Source organism: Leucopleurus acutus (assembly GCF_964270905.1).
Source record: "Leucopleurus acutus genome assembly, chromosome: 3".
NCBI lineage: Eukaryota > Metazoa > Chordata > Mammalia > Artiodactyla > Delphinidae > Leucopleurus > Leucopleurus acutus.
The window spans coordinates 74672076-74694687 of record NC_139145.1 but is presented as its reverse complement, the minus strand read 5'-3'; positions in this window follow the sequence as shown (position 1 = coordinate 74694687).

Here is a 22612-nt window from a genome sequence, read left to right as displayed (position 1 = left end):
AATAGAGAAAAGAACGGACATAATTTACCAACACTTGTGATTTGTTGCTCTTTGGGTGTTTGGATTATGGGTAGTTTTTCCTTTTACTTTCCTATATAAGTATGTAAAGTATGTAATGTTTACAGTGAAGGAAGAAAAACCTTTATTTTTCCAACAAAGAATTATCTTAGCCTCAGCTTTTCTTCCACTCAAACAATGTATATACTTGACTCTTTTTTTCTTTTAATTAATTTATTGTTTTAAATTTTTTTATCTTTTTAAAAATTGTTTTATTTTTGGCTGCGTTGGGTCTTCATTGCTGCACGCGGGCTTTCTCTAGTTGTGGTGAGCGGGGGCTACTCTTCGTTGCGGTGCACGGGCTTATTGCAGTGGCTTCTCTTGTTGCAGAGCACGGGCTGTAGGCGCATGGGCTTCAGTAGTTGTGGTGCGCGGGCTCAGTAGTCGTGCCCCGTGGGCTCTAGAGTGCAGGCTCAGTCGTTGTGGCACATGGGCTTAGTTGCTCCGCGGCATGTGGGATCTTCCCGGACCAGGGCTTGAACCGCTGTCCCCTGCATTGGCAGGCGGATTCTTAACCACTGTGCCACCAGGGAAGCCCCATACTTAACTCTTAAAGCAAATTGGATGAATGATTTTGACTACTCATCTGCCATATACTGTTATTTAGTTATCGTTAGAGAGTACCACATTAATTATATAAAAATGATGAAAGACCAACTTCTCTTCGTGCTGCCCTGGATGAAATAGTACATACCCATTTATTTTTCAGAAGAAGAAAAATCTTATTGGTAGTTTAAACCTAGGGTAATGGATCTGAATTGCACATTCACTGGTGGAGAACTTCCTGTCTGGGTTGCTTTATCTAGTGTCTAGTTTATAAATTGAAGAAACAAATTCAGCCAAAATAATTATAATGAAATCATAACACAAAAAAGAAACAAACCCCCAAATGCTCGTTGCTATTAACCAGATGATCCCCAAGCAATTTCTGTACAACTACTCACTTAATGTCACAGATCTTTAGAACTGGTCCCATTTGTAGGTGGAAGGATGAAATCACAGTGTACAAGTTATCAGCTTCCAGAGGAATTTCATTTGTAATGACGCTATCCAGTTTTTTCTAAATAACACGCATGAATGTAATCCAAACACACACTGTTACTACATGATAGAAGCAGAACATATTTGGTTTTAATAAGTGACCACATTAAAAAAGAATTATGAGTCAGATTGATGAAGATATAGGGATACATGGGAAAACTGCAAGCTTCCAGCAAAATCAGAGAGAATCTCGAGTAATTCATCCACATGAAGGATGAATCCTTTCTCATGTCAGGAGAAGTTTGTGTAGGAGTCTCAGTTTGTGTAGCTGAAACGTTCTTTTTCAAACTTGGCTGGTTTTCTATATAAGGATGTGAAATGGCTAAGGCATCATTTTCCTTCTTCTTTTGAAAAAAAGGGTAATAACAGCTTTCTTTTGGTATCTATGATTGTATGCTTTCATTTACGATCTCTAAAGGCAGAGGAAATTGTAGGATATAACTAAACAGGAATTGATGCAAAGCAGATACGTCCTCTCCTGAGAAGATGACCCTTGGTTAAGGACCATCTTTTTCCCTGCGAACTCTGGCATTGTGGAGTGGAAGGACAGGCAGGTGCCTCTTGAATGTGTGACCCCAAATCAATGAGAAGAGCAGAGTGGGTAGCCTGGGTAGGAGGACGCTCAAGAGAGGGAAGCATCCAGTATCAGGCTGGACACATCAATTTCTAAACCTCCTCTCCTCAAGAAACTCTCTGAGTTAGAAACAACCATTTCATTTTCAACTCTGCCTTATGACTTGCATGTTCCCCAGACTAAAGGCAGCGGGCTAAACTATGTACTGTGGAGCTCCCTTTGCCTCCAAGGCTATAAGGCTGGCACTGGCTTCTCTCCCTGTCAGAGCCACTGCCAAACACCTGGCAGACGAAATGCATTTGTTGACTCCCGGGATGGGAGAAAACGATCACATGTGTCCAGCAGTGTACGAGAGTGCCTTGTCTTCAGTCCTCTGGCTCTGACCTAGAATGGCAGGGATGGCTAGGTGAGTTTGTATTTCTGAACGATCCCCAAAGTCTTCCTTCATCTGGCATTACTGCAGTTTGGGTTGTGGTTGTTCTTCCGCTTGTCATTCTTGTGATCCTGGAGTGGAGTGTCTCTAGCTGAAACAGGGGGATGGGTGGTAGCAGCAGGAAGAAGGGGAACAGGGGTGACTCCTAGCCCCATCCGTCCCAATCCTGCTTCCAACCTATAGACCCAAGGATTTTTTAAAGTAAGTGAAATACGCCTTATGTGGGAGAGAATTATTTGACAGCCAGACCATAAATCCATCATTTCCCCCAACTCTTCCAGGACCCATCCAAAGTTTGCAATGCCTGCCCCCCTGGTCTTTGCCCGTCAGAATCTCACCTGATTTCAAGATGTAATTCAAATTACCTCTTCTCCAGAATCCTTCTCTGATGCCCACAGGTCAGAAGGGTCAGTTTTCTCTTCTGTGTGATTATCTGCATTTTCTGTATTGTGTATTAGGACATGTGTAGTGGGAGCTGTATCATACCTGCTGGCCTCTGCCACAATCCAGGGTTACCGGGGGTGCCTCACGCCTCTGCATCAGCAGCAGGCTGGACAGAGGCGAGAGCATGGCATTCACCTTGTAACCCACGTGGGGCTTGGTGGGTCTTGTGGAAGGGAAGTGACCGGGCTTGTGGAGGTTCTGGTACAAGGGCTGATTTAGTACAGGCATTTGCAGTGAATTCTCCTAATAATGAAACTTTTAAGTGAGCTGAGGCTTAGCTGCCTCTAAATGATAGCCTAGAGCCTGGGGAGCCAGATGGAGTGAACCGCTGGCTGGGAGAAAACCGGGCCCCGTGATGTGAATGAATGCTTTAGTGCTGCGCCTCCCCAGTGTGCCTCCAGGCTCTGAGAAATTTCCTGTTGGATACTGTAAGCTCCCAAAGCGTGTGGACTGTGATGGCCCTACTTACTTGTGTAGCCCGGTGCCCCATGCATAGGACTATTTAATAAATACTGTTTAATGCTGACCACTCTCATAGCACGAGGTGAGGGTGCTCTCCCTGTGCCCCAGGGAGCAGAGGGCTGGCGGTGGCCCACCAGAAACAGTACATGGACTGCTTGTAGTTAATGATGTTTGCTGAATGCTGGGGGAGTAGTGCGATCCTGCCCAGCTTTTGTGGGAAGTAACAGGAAAATAGAACTTGTGTTCCTCTCCCTGAAACCTGCTTATGGTCTGATATAAAGCTTAGTCCCAGAAAATAAGGCCAGAGCTGAAGAAATATGTCGAGGCAGGAAGGATTTTAATAAAGACTGAAAAACTCCACCTGATTATTCACTATGAGTTTTCAAGCCTTCTGTGATTGCTGCCTCATTATGATGTTGGAAAAGTGACTTTTTCTGTGAACTCAATTCTTTCGCCAAAAAAAAAAAAAAAAAAGAGCAGTTACAGGTGTTTTCATGTTTCTGCTTAAGGTAGCTCCATAAAAATCTTGTAAGTTACGTTGTAAAAATAAAACTCACAGGAATAAGAAGAAGGTTTGCTTCCTGTGCTGAAAAAGGCCATAGCGTCGTATCCGCCTGGGAACAGAGGGAAACAGGCTTTCTCTCTGCTGGCTCATCACGGATGAGTCCCCTTCAAAACGAAGCCAAACACAGGATTTTCTGTCTTCTTCCTTAATCTTCCATTTGTTCGATGTTGTTCAAGGTCCTTCATATTTTATGTGTGAATTTAGAATTCAGAATCTCTGGAAACGTTTGTTAACTTGGCTGATAGGAACACGAGAACTTTCTAACACATCTACCCCATTTCCTGGTCAGAATATGCTCTGTTTTTCTTCCACAGATGCTCTTGTGACCCCTGTTTTCTGCCATTAAACCTCCCCGCTGAGCTCTGAAATTCTGTTACATGCTATGCTGAGCATTTCATATTCATGAGCTCATTTTATCCTCACAGTAACCTTTCAGACAGGTGTAGTGGACATTCTTCGCGGCCAACCAGCATCTGAACTCCCTTTCTCTTGGAGGATTTCCCAGCCTGAGGTCTAAGTAGAGTCAGAGACTCCCTTCCTCCCTTTATGGAAGCTAAAAACTTACTTTCTCAGCCTCCCATGTAGCTGGGCTGGGGACAAGTCACTGAGGCTCCATCAGTCAGATGGACCTGTTCTGGACCTCACCAGAGAGCCAAAGACACAAAGGGGCAGGGACCGCCTGGGGCATGTCCTGGTCAGGAGAGCCATAGCCAGGTTCCAAGAGCAAAAGTTGCCAGCATCAGCAGCCAGTGAGCACTGCTGTCACAGTGGCATCTCCATGGGACCAGTCTGAGGCATGACTTTGGACATGGCTCCTGGCTTTGCAGCCTGGACAGTCTCCAACTCCTCAATCCCTTTTACATGATCCCTTTCTGCTTACATTAGCCACAGCGACATCTGTTGCTGAAACTAAGACTCTCGACAGAGACATGGATACTATTATTAACCCTGCTTACAGATACTAATACTGAGGCTAGAGATGTTGAGTAACCTGCCTAAGGTCCACCAGCTAACAAGGGGTAGAGCTTGGACGCAAACACAGGTGTGCTGGGTTTCAGAGCCCGTGCCCTTCACGTCCACCTCAGAGTACCCTGGGTGCTACATTGCATCACAGAACTCCTCACACCTCATAGTGTTGAAAGAGGGGGCAGGGATCTAGGACAGGTGCCCTCAACGCACTCTGAACCTTATAGTTTAGAGCCCATGAACACCCATTTTCTAGGCCCTTGATGTCCTGGGTTGGCCAAAAAGTTCATTCGGGCTTTTCTGTAACATCTTACGGGAAACCCCGAACGAACTTTTTGGCCAAGCCAATACTTGGTCTCTTTTAAACTCCTATTAGTATTATTGCTGTTTCACAGCTGAGGAAACCAAAACTAAGTAACTGAGGTTGTTTCTTGCCCGAGGCCACATGCTCAATTCCAGGTGATTCCAAGACTGAGCACTTTCCTCTCTGCTGTCTGTTCACAAATGCTACATCTATACTTGTCTATAAATTATGGCCTTTTTATCTATCTGCTTAATCTCATATCATTATGTGGGAAATAAGGGTGTGATCACTGAAGGTTTTAGGCTAGAGATAGTTTCTTTTGTCTTGATTTAATATTCCTGACTGATAATTCAAGCCATTTGGTAAGATTGTCCCATTTTCCAAGTGGAAAGATTTTCTACTAACAAAAATTCATTTTCTGTGTATGGCATGAGACAAGATTCCAGTTATATGTGTTTTCCCCATGTGAAAAGCCAGTTGTCCAGCACCATTGAATGAATAGCCTACTATTTCCCCACTAACTTGAAATGCCACTTCTGTCGTACACCGTTTCCATATAAGTTACACACCTGTCTCTGGATAGTTAAAGCAACACATTTTGTCCCCAGATTTTGATATCTGCGTTTGCATCTTGTTCAGTTCTAAATATTTCATAATTGCCATTTGATTTTGCCCATGAATTATTTAGAAGTAAGTTTTTAAATTTTCCCAATGTCTAGATTTGTAATTTGTTTAAATTTGCTATTGAAATTTCCAGACATCAGGATTTGTTTTTATGTAAACTACACTTTGACTTTGATTTCTAAGTGTAATACACTGAGGTATGAGAGTGTGGTCTGTATGACAATGTACTGCTCTGTCCATTACAATAGTCATTAATGTCATGTGACTGAGGAGCTCTTGAAATGTGGCTAGTCCAAATTCAGATGTGCTATATTTCTAAGACTTAGTATGAGAAAGAAATTATATTCGGATATAGTGGATAAAATAAAATATACTGTTAAAATTAATTTCACCTGCTTCTTTTTCACATTTTTTAATGTGGCTATTAGAAGCTCTGTAATTACCTGTATGACTCACTTTCTATTTCTATTGGATAGCACTGGTATAGATTATTTCGTATTTTTTACAGTAGCTTTGTGGCTTAGTGTTTGGTCAATTTTTGTAAATATTCGGGTGTACTTGAAAGGAACGCAGCCTCTTTTGGTGGGTACAGAGCTCTCTACATATTCATTAGATCAAGCCTATTAATTGAATTGTTCGTCTATCCTACATCCTTATGAATTTTTTGCCTATCAGATTCTGAGAGGTGTGTTAAAACCCTCCTACTAGAAGTGTGCATTTATTAATTTTGTCCTGTAATTCTGTCCATTTTTGTTTCAGATATTTTTGAAGCTGTTTTGTTAGGTGCATTTGATTTTTTTTTTTTTTTTGAGTCTGAGGGTTGTTGTATCTTTTGGGTGATTTTTGCCTTCTACCTTTCTATAGTATATTTGTGTTCTTTTAGAGGTTATTCAAAATGTTAACATGTGACCTCTGAAGTTAATCAACATTTCTCCCTTCTTCCCACACTTCTTGAGAACCTGGGCTGCTGTAACTCACATCACTACCAGGATCCCACCTTCCTCCATCCACTTTGTATGCCTTCTTGTTTTTCAGACTTTTAGAATTAGACTTTCTGTCGTTTTTAATATAGTTAATGCATATATATGCATTGTTTAAACTTTTGCATCTTGCTTCTCAATTATTACTTCTGTATTCAGGTTTCTTCTTACTGAAGAAAAGGCCTTAGGGGTTTTCTCAGCAAGTATCTATGACTGTTAAACCCTTGATTATTGTCTGAAGTAGCATTATTTTACCTTCACTCTTTGAATGGTTTATTTAACTGGATACAGTGTTTTAGGATGACTATTCTTCAAAAGTGAAAGTGAAACAATGACTCTGGTAGACACAATAATGTTGCCCCAAAGATGTCCGAGTCCACATCCTAATACCTGGAACCTGTGAATGTTACCTTCTATGGCATAAGGGACTTCGCAGATGTGATTAGGATACTGAGAAGAGGAGAATCTCCTGGGTATCCAGGTGGCCCCAGTGTCATCACAAGGGTCTTTGTAAGAGGAAGATAGGCGATTCAGTGTCAGAGACAGGGAAGGAGACGTGATGATAGACACAGAGTGTGTGAGTGAGAGAATGGAAGGGAGGAAATGAAGGGGAGAGAGAGAGGGAGAGGTTGAATATGCTACACTGCTGGCATTGAATGCGAAGGAGGGGCCGAGAGCCAAGGAATGCTGGCAGCCTCCAGAAGCTGAAAGGCAAGAAAATGGATTCATCCCTAGAGCCTCCAGTAGGAGCCAGCCTGCCAAGACCTTGACTTTAGCCCTGCGAGACCTCTAGAACTGTAAGGTGATAAATCCGTGTTATTTTAAGACACTAAGTGTCTGGTAATTTGTTATAGCTGCAACAGGAAACTAATATAACTACTACAGACTGTATAATAGTAAAAACGAGAATAGGCAGATTGAGTGCAATATAACTAGATCACAGAGGCTATAATTAGTGAGTTACTTATCACAAGTTATTTTAATTTAAAGATATTATTCCATCACTTTCTGACCTTTTCTTTCTCCTTTCTGTCTTTGTTCAGTCTGTCCTGTTTGCACCTACAACAGTGTCTGGCATAAAGCAGGGTTTCATAAATATTTGAGGAAAGTGTTGAATACAGGAATGAATGGATAGTCACTCTAGTTGTTGTTCCTTGGTAGGTAATCTATCTTTTCATTCTGGTTATTTTTAAAACTTTCTATCTTTGGTGTTTTGCTGTATCTAGATGTGTCTAGGTACACAGTGATTCTCATTTACCTTGATGGACTGATTTGCTTCCTAATAGGAGGATGCATGTCTTTTCTCAATTTCAGAAAATTCTCCAGCTTTTCAGCCATATCAGCTATGGAAAAATGGGATACTTTTCTTGCGATTTAAACTAATCTTTAGAATAACTGCATTGTTTTATTTTATTCGGAAAAGTTTGTTCTTTTTCTAACTTAATAAGAAAATGGTTTATGTCACGATCCCTGAAGCTATAGTCACAACCACCTATCTACATAATGTACAATTTAAAGTGAACAAACATAGTTCTCTACAACAGAATAATGTAATACATGTTGATCCCTAAAATAAGTATCCATAGTCTCAAGCAGTCCTTGGAAATACTAAAAGAAATTCTGAATATCACAGGGAAGATCTTTTCTTTAAACTGTGTTTGAGGAAACTCAGTTTTATAACCTTCTTCTTTATCTAAATTAAGACTAAGGGCTAACCTACTGCTCTGCATTCTTAAAGTTCTATTAGGGCTGTCTTCTCATTCTGATGTTCTTCACTAACTGCTAATGAAACATACATCCTCTAGTTTTGACCTATAATTGTAACACATGTTCTAGTAAAATTATTCAGGGCTTATGATAATTTAGTTCCATACCCTCGTTCTTTCTTTTTTTCTGTTTCTAGAGCGCGTATGTATATTGGATTTTGCTTTTTATTCTCCATCCTTCTTAAACTCACAATCATATTTTCCATCTTTCTTTTATTTAATCTCTCTGTGCTATTGTCTAAGTAATTTGCCCACAACTATCTCCTAATTCATTAATGGTTTCCATAGCTGTGGCTGATCTGCTTTTAATGCAGCTATTAAGTTTTAACTTCAGTGCCTACATTTTTATTTTCAGAAGTTTTATTTCATTTTTTTCAAAATCTTTTAGTTAATTTAATTGTATCCTATTATTTCATTATGGTTTCTATTCCTTCCTTCGTTTCTTTTACCATTTCAGAGTATACTTCTTTATAGTTCTTTTAACATTATCAAACTCTAATTATTCTATTAGTTATATAGGCTGCCTCATTTATTGTGGATTATTTCCTCATTACTTTATAATTTTTTAGGAGGGCTCATTATTAGTAGGGATTTTTAAGGGAATCTGATGCACCCTAGATTATGGGAGTATTTTTATAAAGCAGTTTGCTTCTCTTGGGTGCCCAGTTTTTAACATTAACTTTTCATATTGATACTCCATGATACTCAGTGACATAAATTTAGACTCAACATTTGCGAGTGACCTAGGCTTCAAGTGTCTGTCTCTTAGTGGGAGACATTGGAGTTTTCTCCTCCCTTCCTTCCTTCCTTCCTTCCTACCTTCCTCCCTCCCTCCCTCCCTCCCTCCCATTTTTTGTACCTGCTTCACTGAAGTCCTGAATCTAATGTCTGGGTCTAACTAAACTACAATACTAGTAGCAAATTGGGAAAGAAGAAATCATCGGGAAATTCCTCTCTCTCCATAGCCACTCAACACACCTAGTTTATATAGATTTAGTATTGTACAGTAAAATATTTCTCACGGAATGTTATTTTACCATGTATTTCAACATTATCTGTTCTCAGAAAATGAAAGAAAAAAGTGATTACTCAAATGAGCAGAGTCCCTATGACTCCTGCTTTTCATTTCAAGGAGCAACAGTTTAATAAAATAGTAATGCCAGAAAATAAGTCCATTAGGTTTCACTTTTGCTAGCTGCATGTAAGTACCCTTACTCTAATTATAACAGAGAGGTCATTCCTAAGGAATTACTGACTTTCAAATAATATGAGATAATTATTCCCAAGAGAATCAGACAAATTTGTAAGACAAATACAGTTGAAATTTCAGACATCAATCTCTTTTAAACCATAGCCTGGGAACAAGGGAACTATGAAATATAATTTTACCCCAAGGTCCAACAAATGACTGCATGAAAATGATTTCCCGCCTGCCAAAAAAGAAAAAAAGAAAAGAAAAGAAAAAAAACAACAACTTTATTTTGGTACATAGCCTAATACTTGTACAGGGTGTTGTTTTGTTTAAATAATAAAAAAAAAATCCCTGAAGGAAAAAAATCATTTTCTTCCAAATGAAGAGTTTTAGAAATAAATTTAGTGTGTATTTTAGGAACCATTTGCTCTGTGTTAGTCAGCTTAACGTTGAGTCCCTTCGGCATGTAGCCAATAGAATATTGGACCAGGCTTCTCATTTAGAATAGCATTTGGCTTGCTGAGTGTCTCTCAACTTTTCACTAAAATACGCATGAAGACATTGGAAGAGGTGAAATGTACACCATCGCCAATAAGTGGAACTCACGGTCAACCCACAGACCAAATTGGAGATGAATTTCCTTTAGATTCAACACCAATTATCCTAGATTTTAAAATGAATAGTCTACCTTCCTGAACAGTGCTTGTGGAAAGAGAAAAACTATCTCCCTTGGTACCAACCCCCCAAATCTTGGAAGCAACCCATTTATAGCAGAGTTTCCCAAACTGGTGCATCTAGAAGCTTGATTCCTAAGGGGTTTCCCTCTTGGAAAAGAGCCTATGTTCAAAAGTTTGGGCACTTCTGAAAAATATATCTCTTTTTGGAAATTCAAAAAGTACATCAGCGATAGTAAAGTTTGTGAGAGTTCTTGCAGAATAAAAACTTTTAAAATATTGTTTAACTTAGAATTGCTGAAATGCATTTAACCACACAGTCCACTATTTTTTCCTGTGTAATAAAACCTGTTAACACCCTATAGCACCTGTATTTCGAGAAGCGTGCTTCGGAAACACTCCCTACGTGCATAGCCATATAGAGTCAGCTTTTAAAGAACCAGAATATTATTTCTCTTCCCTCTCCTCTCTTTTCATGTTGAGATCAAATTCTTTAAAAATAACTGAGTAAGTGTCAGGTCTGGGGGAGCTTCCCTTAGAGAAAAGCCTTAACAGAGTAGAATAAGATAAAAATAAAGCAGCATGTAACGAAAATGAAGAGCAGTAAATTATACAGGGATTGTGAAGGGTCATGTATTCAGCAAATATGATTTAAATGCAAATAATAAGAAACCAATTTTATTTAAGCAAGTTTTTTAATGTTCATATAGAAAAATGGACAAGAAAGTATAGCCAGAAAAATTCTGATAAATAAGTGTAATGAGAGGAATTAGCTTAACCAGTTTGGCCTCTTTGTATAAAGACAACATGTAAAACAAGGTAGCTCTGGCACAAAAATAGACAAAGTGCTCTCAGTGGAAGAAAACAGAAGATCCAGAAGTTCCCAGACTGAAATACACAAGAACATTCAGCATATGACAATGGTAGCCTCTCAAGTTAGTAGGAAGAAATCACACAACCCCTTATACAGTGTTCACTACGTGCCAGAGAGTGTCTAAGCCTTTTACGTGTATGAATTATTTCATCCCTACAAACACTCTCCGAAGAAAGTAATATTATTAACTTCAATTTATAGATGAGGAATTTGAGGCTAGTATGTGAGCAGAGTTTGAATTGAACCCCAGGCTACAGATCCTGTACTTTAATTTTTATACTCGTCAAACTGTTATATAAAAATGTTCATCAGATAATTACTGTTAAGTAAAAACAGTAGGATATAGCCTTAAATATATGTATACACATATACATATAAATTATGACCTCAAACTATATGTGTGTATTTACATAACAGTATATTTATATTTTGTGTATGTATATGAAAATAACTAGAAGGGAAAGTACCAACTGGTTAGCAGTTTGGGAATTATATGTGAGCCTAATTTTTTTAATTTATAATTTGGTACAGTTTCCTAATTTCCTACAATGACATTGCTTGTACGATTGGAAAAAAATAGAAATATTATATAAATATAAGATAAACAATGCTCTGATATTAAAATAAATATACTTAGCCTATGGCTTTAGCTGCAAAATTGATATTAGTTTTTAGGAAACTGTGAAACTTCAAAGAAATACATTTGTTGGGGGTCCCCAGCTCTTGGTTCCTCTTGGCCGCCATTACTGGCCCTCTAGAGAAAGAGTTTGAGAAGCATTGGGGTAAGACTGGAAATAGTGGAGTTAGACATCTAGGGTGGTAAAGATTATTATTATGATCCCATCACTCCTTCTGGCTAGTGATATCTAATTCTTAAGGTAGCCAATGAAAGAATGATCATAGACACCATTTTTGGAATCCTGTTTCAGAAAACCCAGATTTTCCACTGCCAAGCAAATTGTACCTGAAGGTTTATGGTGAGTTCTATAATTCTTGGCACCATTCAGGCCCAACACTAATAGAGCTGCAACGTAAAGAAATGGTTTGACAGGCCCTTGATCACTGTCCCTACTGTAGAGCAAACCACTGTTAGACCCCTGAGATGGATAAACATTCATCTCTTTTAAAAAGATACGGAGGGAAAGAGAGGTTGAATATATTGACCATGTTTTAAGTCTTGGTGATGTTGAAATGTTGCCTCCGTGGCCCCTCTGGCCACTGTAAGCCCAGTCAGCGGCCCCTGCTCTGCCTCCTTCAAGCCCCATCAGTCATAGCATTTGGGATGCTGTGTGGTTTACATTGGTTTTCTTGTCTGTCCCGGTTCTCAGATTGCAAACTTGAGGCACACACCACGGGTTCTCCATATCCCATCTCTCAGCACAGAGGAAGTACTTAGTAGTAAGTCCGGACTCCGAGAATGAATTGAGGAATTAATGCCTTTTAATTCTGCCTTAAAATGGAGAGTAGGCAGTTCGGGAGTGAATCTCAAGGGATTGGACAGGGGTGGAGATAAACTCAGAAGTCATAAAAGTGATACCATATACATCTAGAACCTTATAATGCAAAAACTGTTCATTTTCATATATATTCTCTCTACTGAACCTATTGGGTTGGCCCAAAAGTTCATTTGGGTTTTTCTGTAACACCTCACAGAAAAACCCAACCGAACTTTTGGGGCAACCCAGTATGGGGTAGGCAAGTATCATCATAAGCATTTTCTTAGGTGAGAACCTTGAGGTTCAGAGAGGTGATATGGCTTGTTCAATGACGTTCAGCTAGGACGTAAAAAAAAATGTTAAGAACAGACAGTTATGGAGCACTTTGTGTATGTTAGACACTGGTCTTGGCAGGTTATTTATATCAACTCCTTTAATCCACTCACTACTCAACAAGGTCTTATCCCCATTTTAACTGCAGAGGAAAGGGAGGGGAAGAATGATGAAGTAACTTGCTCAAGGTCAGAAAACTGGTAGGTGGAAATGGGCTCTCAGGGCCAGGAGGCTACTCAAGGTCTCCTCTAGTTTACCTTGAAGCTGTACTACCTGTGGAGCTAGAATTTTAATCAGACTCTAAGGCCAGTGCTATTTCCACTAAAGGACATCATTTTTCTCATCTATGGGATAAATAAATTAGATGAATGCTAATAAATGTGAAAAATATATAATGCATCATATGCATAGCTCATAGGTTTGGATAAACAAATTAGATTAATGCATATTAAACAGTAAGCAGAATACCTTTCACATAGTAAACACGGAAAAATATTGGCTCTTGTTTCTGGAGTATTAGTTGTTGGAGTAGATGAACTCTTCAGGAACTTTGTCAATTTGAGGAGAAAGCTAAAATCTCTTTGGGGCCCCAGTTTTTAAATTAGTAGTATTAATAAGCCTTCCTCTTATTGCTGGATGGATAAAACAAGATAATAACTTGGAAGTAATTTGGAAACTAGAATCTCGTATGCAAAAATATTAATTACCTCTTCTATGCAATCAAAATGTTCATATTGTGACTTCAGCCCAATTCCTCTTTCTCACACTTCAATAAGAGCCAAATGATTGATGCTCTGCCCACTCTTGGGGGCTCTGCCCACTGTTGGGGACCCCACCCACCCTGACCCGCTCACTGGTCACTGGTGAGCAGAAGAGAACGTACAAGCTGAGTCTTTCCTTTAGGACCTGCCCCAAATCAGGATTGATTCTTCTCTCTGGCTTCTCTATGCTTTGACTATTTTTGCACAAGAAAGAAATTTCAGGATACAGATGGACTAGACAAAGGGTGTCAACAGCTTTATTCCCTATTAAATGCAATGTCCCCAAAATACTTAGTTACTACCCACATTGCTTTTGTTCCTCTGGCAGAAAGTGGTACATTTCCCCAGGGCCTGATTCCACGTTTGTGTGGAATGCAGATGAATGATGCCTGCAGCTGAATCCGTGCTGCAAAGTTCTCATCGCAGCTTCAGCAACTGTTGGAAGGGAGAGAGCACTGACTACTTATTATAACCATTCTGGGGCATTAGAGGACTGAAGCTTTAGGATGAAATCGATTTAGTATCTCCCAGAACTCAACCACCTTAGACCTTTGGGCGAGTCCTCGCTTAAGAGGTATTATTAGACCTTAAACTAAAGTACATGTCTCTACACATAAACAGGGAAACAAACATCTCTCTCTCCGGCAAGACAGTGAGAGTTCTCAAAACAGCCTGTACTGTTATGCTGTTAGTTTTCCATCAGTGTAAACCTGCAGATATCACAGGTGAAGTGATGTGCTCCTGCCATATCTCACTGAGGAACGATTGCAGCAACATAATAGTCTCTGTTTCAATAAGGAATGTTGCGTTGCATATCTGGTACCAGGGGAACTTCCGGTCCCCCGGGAGGATTTTCCCGAAAATCCCCTATATCAGCCTTCCTTTTAAAATAACATTTCTCTGTGGGAATTGTAGGTTCAGTCCCATGTCAGTAAATGGTCCCCTAATAGCTCTCCATGGCAAAGTTATGACTTATCCCCAAAGAAAAATGTTGCCTTGTGAGCATGTTTTATCGAGGCTAAGAGTCAAGTCATAAAACATCAGCCCTCACACATGAGTGCCTGTTCGCTAACACACTATTTATTTGTACATAAATATTTGTCTTTTCTTTGTAGGAGTGTATTTGCTTGCGTATTCAAGTAGACCATATGCATAAATTAAAAATGTCTAAAGTGTTATAATGGGAATGTAGATTAAGAGCTGATTATTTTGGTGGCTAGTTTTCAAATATATGAAACAGCTTCTTGCTTTATCTAAAGAATACACGCAAATACAGTTCACGTATTGAAGTTCTCATATTGAAAAACCATGTAATGCTGTAAGTATTACATTAAAAGTTGACAGACCACACAGCTCTTCACTGTAAAATTAATTTTTATGCACATTTTTGGTTTCTTTTCCTTATGGAAGAAGATGATTAGTTTCTGTTCATTTGATATCATAGAAACATTATGCTAAATTAAAACTATCATGTAAATATAAACATTAAGCAGTTTAAAATAATGCATGCTAAAATGATGAAAGGCCCATAAGAATTCCTATATTGTCCAACTGTCCATCTATCTATCTATTTGCTACCTCATATGGTCTCTGAATCTCTGGGGATTTTTCCTAATGCATGTTATAAAATTGTCTTCTCTTTAAATTACTCATGCCTGCTTCCTGACTTCCATTAATAGAGCATATGTATTTCCCAAGTAAAAATATATCTTCTAATTGCTTTCAGTGAAGATTTGAAGTTACTTCTCAAAGCGAGCACAAAGGCGGATTGGGTATTTTCACTTATTTCATTTTTTCCCCAAAGTGTCTGGAGGGTGAAGCTATTTTTCTCAGAAACTCCTAGTATTGCTAAGACACCAAGGTAGCTTATGAAAATGATATGCATGAAAAGCAGACAGAAATCATCTATACTGTGCTTTCATAAGGAAAGATATAAGCACTCTTGTCAAGAGGGTATTTGAATATATGTATTCATTCATTATGCTCCTTTCTGTCAGGTGTTGATAACAGGCTCATTACACTTAAGTTTGAGCTTAAACTTGGACTATAGTATTTGAAAAGAAGGTGCTGAAAGCAATTTTAAAACTTCTTTTTGTCTCTGCTAAAACTAATTAAATGGAACAGAAGAAGAAAAGAAATGCTGTCACCTTCGTGTCAAATCAGCTTACTGTAGGCCCTGACACAAAAGGGAAACCGGAAAGGAAGTACAGTTTGGCCCTTGAGAGTGAAATAAATTTGGTGTTGGTTTATTCTGCACCCTTAGCAAGGATGCTGACAGAAATTGCATGTGAGATTCTAATGACTAAATGTGAGCTGCATTTAGCTCTCTATGGGAAAGCCATGGGAAATCCACTTACACAAAAAGATCAGTAAATTAAAAGTAAATTTCAGAAGATTTGGATTTGACATTTTGGGCCTGAAAAATGAAGTGAGAGCTCTATGTTAAGAAACTATGTTGCGGGCTTCCCTGGTGGCTCAGTGGTTGAGAGTCCGCCAGCCGATGCAGGGGACGCGGGTTCGTGCCCCGGTCCTTGAAGATCCCACATGCCGCAGAGTGGCTGGGCCCGTGAGCCATGGCCGCTGAGCCTGCGCGTCTGGTGCCTGTGCTCCGCAACGGGAGAGGCCACAACAGTGAGAGGCCCGCATACTGCAAAAAAAACTATGTTACTGCTACTGTTTATTTCCAACTGCTTTGGAAACTAAAAAATGATAATTTGCTTAGTGAACAATAAGAACCTCTCACAGTTAGAACCCAGGAAATAGAAGTCATCTGAAAATAAATGGGAGAAGCAAAACTCTAGGGGCTGACAGATGGGTGGTTGCCAGGGGCTGAGGTCGGGGAAGGGGTCGACTATAAAAGGTGATGGAACCGTTTTTGTATCTTGGCTGTGGTGGGCAGACTCTGCATTTGTCAAAATTCATTGACCTGTGCATCCAAAAGAGTGAGCGTCAGTGCATGTAAATTAGCTAAAAATTCACTATAAAAAGATCACCATAACCAAAAGTAGTTTTAAGTTAATTTTAAGTTGCAAAATGTCATTACTATGTCTTTTTAAATCTCTGGACGTGGTTTCTGATTCCAGGCAAGTGGAGACAAGAAAGACAAGTCAGAGGGAAACTACTCTGTGCCTTCAGGGTTGTTTACCCTGAGTTCTCAGCAGAGCTTTTTAAAAATTATTTTGAAAAGAGTTAAAATACTATTGAAATAGTAGGGAAAACAAATATAACAAACACCAGAATGGTCACCACCCAGAATTAGCAAATGTTAACATCTTGTTGTTTCTGCGTCAGATTTTTACGTGTGGGTAGACTAGAACTTCACAGGTCAAGGTGCAGCCTGCTTTATTCTCCTCTCCTGGCATGCTCTACTACCTCCAAAAGTGATTTTGAGAATGAATAGGGCAAAAATTGTGGGGAAAATGATGGATGCTCTCTTCAGTAAATGAAATGATTTAGTCACATTCACCACATAATCACTGGGTACGTACCTCCACAGTTGGTGCCCTTGGGAAGGCAGGATTAATACACACATGTTAACATATAAAAGACACATAAACACATGGCAACTAGCTGGTTATGCAGAGCTAAATGCAAACCTGGGGATGAGCACATTTAGTTTAATGACTAGGGTGGATGAGATTAGTGAACCTGGGTGCCCATTACCAATATCCAATCTTTCCAACTTTCTCATCCACTTCCCCCAAGAACTCTTGGGATAAAGTCAGTCCAGATTAGAGGGAAAGAACAAGATACAACAGATCTGCACTTAACAGGATTAATAAAGTTTTTAGCTTTCAAGAGTATCAAACCAAAGAGCCCACAAGAGAAAACAAATTTGGGGCTAATGCTGAATTTGCCATGTTCATTTAAAAGAAAATAACTGTAGATGGCTTTTCAAATTGTAAAAACTGCCTGAACTGTCCAAATGTCCCCACTCCCTTTCTACCGCATGTCTGTCTCTGACAAGAAAATTGCTAGCCTTAATCCGAAATAAAGCAATTACCAAATAGAGATGTGTCACATTTATAGTCTGCCCTTGGTGACAGGAACAACTTGCTTACAGCATTGAGAAAGTCACCCAAAATTGCTTTCTTAAACGTTTCGTGGAATTACCAGAGCCCCAGAGTAGCATATTAGCCTAACTTGTTTAATATGAGTCTATTTATATAAGCACTGGGTGATGTGACTCCAAGAGGCTGATGTCATCTTGCCATCAGCTACATGAACTGCTAAATTCTTCCAAGGCCATTAAGAACAAGAATTGTTTCTTCAAGCCCAGATTCTTTTCAGTGGCGTTTGAGACACTCTACAACCAGACTCCAACTTTGAGCTCCTAACTAGTTTTCACTACCCTGGAAAGAAGCCTTTTGGTCCAGCCACCTTTGCATGCATGAAACTCACTATCAGTGTGGTCTTCCCTCTCCACACTCCTGCTCTGGGTGACTTCAGCGAGTCTCATGGCTTTCAATGCCATCTATATGTCTGTAACTCGACAAATTATATCTATACCTTTCTCCTGACCTCCCAAGGCATTTATCCTCTTGCCTACTTGACACCTATGCTCTGATGTCTGATGCCGCATTACTTAAAGTGTGATTCTCAGATCAACACCATTGCATTATCTGGGAGCTTATTAGAACTGTGGGATTTAGGGCACCCTCTTAGATTGACTGAATCAGAATCTGCATTATAACAAGATCCCCAGTTTCCTATGCACATTAAAGTTTGAGGAGCACTGGTCTATATCACGACTGAGGATTCTGCATGTTCTACTCTGATGATGTTATTTATTTGGGGCAACTATTCTGTCAGATTATAAACTGTGCATGGTTTGAGACCAAGACTCGTTTTGCTTAATACTTCTAGCACCTAGAAGAAGAGACCCTAACGGTAGATACACGGTTTGTTCAATTACACTAAAATGCAAATTTGCAAGTTTGCATGGAAGCCTGTTGCATTTGTGCCTGGGGTGGAGGAAAGGTGACTGACCCCTGTTACTAGCCATTCACCGGCAGAGGCATCATTGCTCATCACTGTGGATTCATAAGCTTGCAAGCGGCACTTCGTGACTGGTTCTAGGAGGGGCTGTATTTTGCTTTAGAATGTCAATAAAGTAATGCTTTTGCAGGAAGTTACCACTAAATGATGCTACAACAACCTCACCCTTCCTCGGGCTTATTCAAAATTTGAATTTGTCCAAGGAGCCAATTAGAGTCGCTGCCCCATTTGTCCTGCTCTAACCTGGACATCTGTACAATAATTGGGGCATGGCTGAGGCTTTTCCTTAAAATATGTGTTTACCAACATTGGCCTGGGCTTATGCAGGATCACACTGGGCCTGTGCTTTTCAGCAGAACAGACAACCATTCACATTTCACCCTGAGCTATAGCATTTCCTATTCAATTTCCCAGTTTTGTTCCTGTATCTGATTTTCGTTTAAGAGGATTTCACAGGACCCACAGGATTTGTGAGAATCAACGGGCAGTAAATTTAGCTCTCAGACAACCTCAGAATGGCCCTCTTTTACATCAGGAATTGAAACTGGGAACTGGAAGTAGTAACAGTGGGACTGCTAAGGTCCAGCAACCTCAGAAGGTGGGGCTGCTAGCCTGGTGCACGGGGGCAGAGTTACATCACTTAGTGATCACTCACTACGCAGAGGAAGGCTGGCCTTGAAACAGAGCTTCTATGTAAATGAATACTATCATTAGGTTATTTTTTTTCAAGTATGTTTTAGGTGTCAGTGCTTATTGTCTGTACAAATAAGGTCTCCAGCTAAAACATGATTCCTTATTTTTCAATTGCTCTTGTATCTATATTGCCATGTTTTACTTTGGAGCAGAGTTTCCCGAATGGGTCTGATCAGAAGAACCACCTGGGGAGTTTGTTAAAAACTTACTTTCCTGAGACCCACCCCAGACCTAATTAAGGTGTCCCTGGCAACTGCCGGGGGATGAGCATTTCAAATCAACTCTCCAGCTGATTCTTAATTGAATTACCTTCTATTAAGTGTTGATCTGTATATTTCTTCTGAGGTAAATTAGTAAAGCTCCTCTGTTTGTGTTCATTCATCTATTGAAGAATTTTTCTGAGGAATTTTGGATCCTGGGCCCTCTGCTAAGCCCTAGGGAGACAAAGATGAATAAGAGCCCACCCCTGCCATCAAGGAGATTAAATCACAGGAAGACAAGACACACAATAAGAGGTACTGAACATAATGTCCTGCAGACCATGTAGGAACTAGACACAAATCAAACCCTACAGTTTCACCTCTTTGAGAGAAATAATAATCCTACACATTTTAAAATAGAGCCAAAACAGAGTTTTCAGGAAATTAGCATGTCTCCCATTCCACGTTAAAATGAGATTCTCTATGTTTTTAAGACAGAGCCAGGAGCAGCCTGTAGCTTGTCCAGCACCTGGCACAAAATTGGCACTGAATAGATATTGATTAAACAAATTAATGAAAAGAAATGTCCACAAAATTATGTATTAAAGGGCTTCCCTGGTGGCGCAGTAGTTGGGAGTCCGCCTGCCGATGCAGGGGGCGCGGGTTCGTGCCCCGGTCCGGGAGGATCTCATGTGCCGCTGAGCGGCTGGGCCCGTGAGCCATGGCCGCTGAGCCTGCGCATCCGGAGCCTGTGCTCCACAACGGGAGAGGCCACAACAGTGAGAGGCCCGCGTACTGCAAAAAATAAATAAAAATTAAAAAACTAAAAAAATTATGTACTAAAAGCAAAACAAAGGGATTCTTCCAAACTAACCATCAGTGAAGAGGACTGGCAGAGCCTCAGAACGCTTGTTGCAAGAGTTCACACAGGTGTTTCAGACACCTCACTCTCCCTTTAGGTTCCATCGCTGGCTATCTAATACCTTGGTTGCCATGGAATAAAATATTACGTTTTCCCCATGAGTCACTTTGTTCTGTCCCCAACAGCATGGCAGGGGAAAGTTGCCCTCACTCAGGACTTCAGCGTTTTTTGTTGTTATTGTTTCTTGCTATCCCTTTTTTCTTCCAAATGCAAACTATTTAATATGAATGTTATTTTTTCCAAGCAGGCCATAATGTCTAATGTCTAATGTTGGGCTTTCTACCAGGGGAATATCTTACTAAATAGAGCTTAGTGCCATATATTTTTTAGGCCTAGATTTAATTTTCCTGGAAAGAGTTTCTCATCTGCTCAGAAGGGACTTCAGGTTGAAAGCCTTCATGACAAAAATAAATACATAAATAATAAAATAAATCTCACACTAGTTTCTCCATCTACATTCCCATATAAAGAACCCCAACTGAACCAGAAATGAACACCAGAATATTTGTGTCCTGTCCTATTCTCCCTGTTTTTTGAAATAACTGTGTTCTAAGTGTCATAATTATAGCCGGAAAACAATGAAAGAAAACACTTGCAACTCCATGCCAGCTTTCTAGAAGTTGAGATGTAGGTAGAGCTATTCTAAAATTAAGGGTTTCTTCCCATGTCTGAGGGAATCTGGCTCCATTACTCATGAGCTTTGGGAACCAGTAACTTATAAGCAGGAATATTCATCTAACAATTGTGCCCTGGCTCTCTAAGAAATCATGGTAAGTTGCTGTGGGCAGAGTCACCGAGCTCCAGTGATCAGTGTCTATGTGGCAGCCATACTGCACTCAGGTGAATCAACCATCTTGTGTCTGATGTCTCAGGGTTTCTCTGATGTAGCTGGACCTTCCAACAGGAAGACTATCATCCTGCCAAAAAAGTATTTTCCCAGGCTGTGTGGTCACCATATTTATTCCCATCTCTTTTGAAGAGCAAAGAAAACCAAACTAATAATTTAAAAATCTTTAGAGGATACAATGATATTGATGATGATAGCAGCTAGCATTAGGTAATGTGGCCCACAACTCCGCTAACATTCATTATATCACAAAATCTCACAGACAGGATATTGCGCCAAAGAGGATGATTCTGTACTTTATACAAAGCTCTAGAACAGGCAAAACTAACCTATGGTGGTTGGAATTAGATCAGTAGTTACTTAGGAAGGAAGTGAGGCAAGACTGCAGTGGGGCTGAGGGATCTTTTCTGCGGGGAGGAAAATGTTCTATGTCTTGGTTGGAATGGGTTATTACATGGGTGTGTTCTTTGGGAGACCTAAACACCCATGGCTTTCTGGTAAACTTTCTGCTGGGTATGTTGAGCACCAGGTGTGTCTATCTATTCTATAACAATCCACCCCTGCTCCCAGAAAAATCATTTAGAGCACATGAGAATGATAAGTGGCTGCAGTTTTGTATTTGAAGGAGATACTCAAAGGAAAGAGTTTTATTTAAAGCAAAACGAAAAGAAAACTACCATGCGTGGAAGTGACCAGTCGTCTCTAGTCCTTTTCCTGGGCAGTTCCCCCTACCACTTCATTTCATTATTCATCCTCTTTTCATGTCCTGATGATGCTTTTTGTTTACCTGGGGCAACTGGTTTTTAATTGATTTTTTAATAAAGGTATTTCTTGCTCTCTTTCACTCTGATTAAGAACCATAGCATGATCTCATCAGGCTGGAGAAGTATTGACAGGCTGGGGTATCAGGGGGCTAATAAAGAGTGTTATCCAGTATTTTTTAGTGACACATAAAAACTCCCTCATGAAAGATACAGGAGGCAGAGCATAATATAAATGTCATGCTAGAAACAGTGGTATTAGAGTGTATATGGCCAGACATCAGTGATTTCATTAATGCACTGAGACAGGTCTCTCCCAGGGATAAGTGGTGGTGAGTGGGCACTGGAGGGTCAGCAGGAAAGCAAAAGTGAAGCCATCACAAAACACAGAGCAAGCCCTGAAGGTCTCTAGGTTTTTCTAGGTAAGCGGCAACAATTTAATAAAATGCTTCAGATGAATGGGAAAAGGATAACTTAATTCAACTCATTTACCTATCTCTGCCTTCTCTTGGGCCCAAAACACTATTTACAATATTTCAGAAGAAACAAAGTGTTGAAAGCCACAAGTGCTTTCGGATTTATCTTCTTATACTCATTAAATCTTTAAATTCAATGTGATCCACTCGGCTTCTTAGATTACTGAGGGGAAGAAAGATGGAGATTCTGTGAGCGAAATTATTTGGGACATTCCCAGCTACTGCTCCT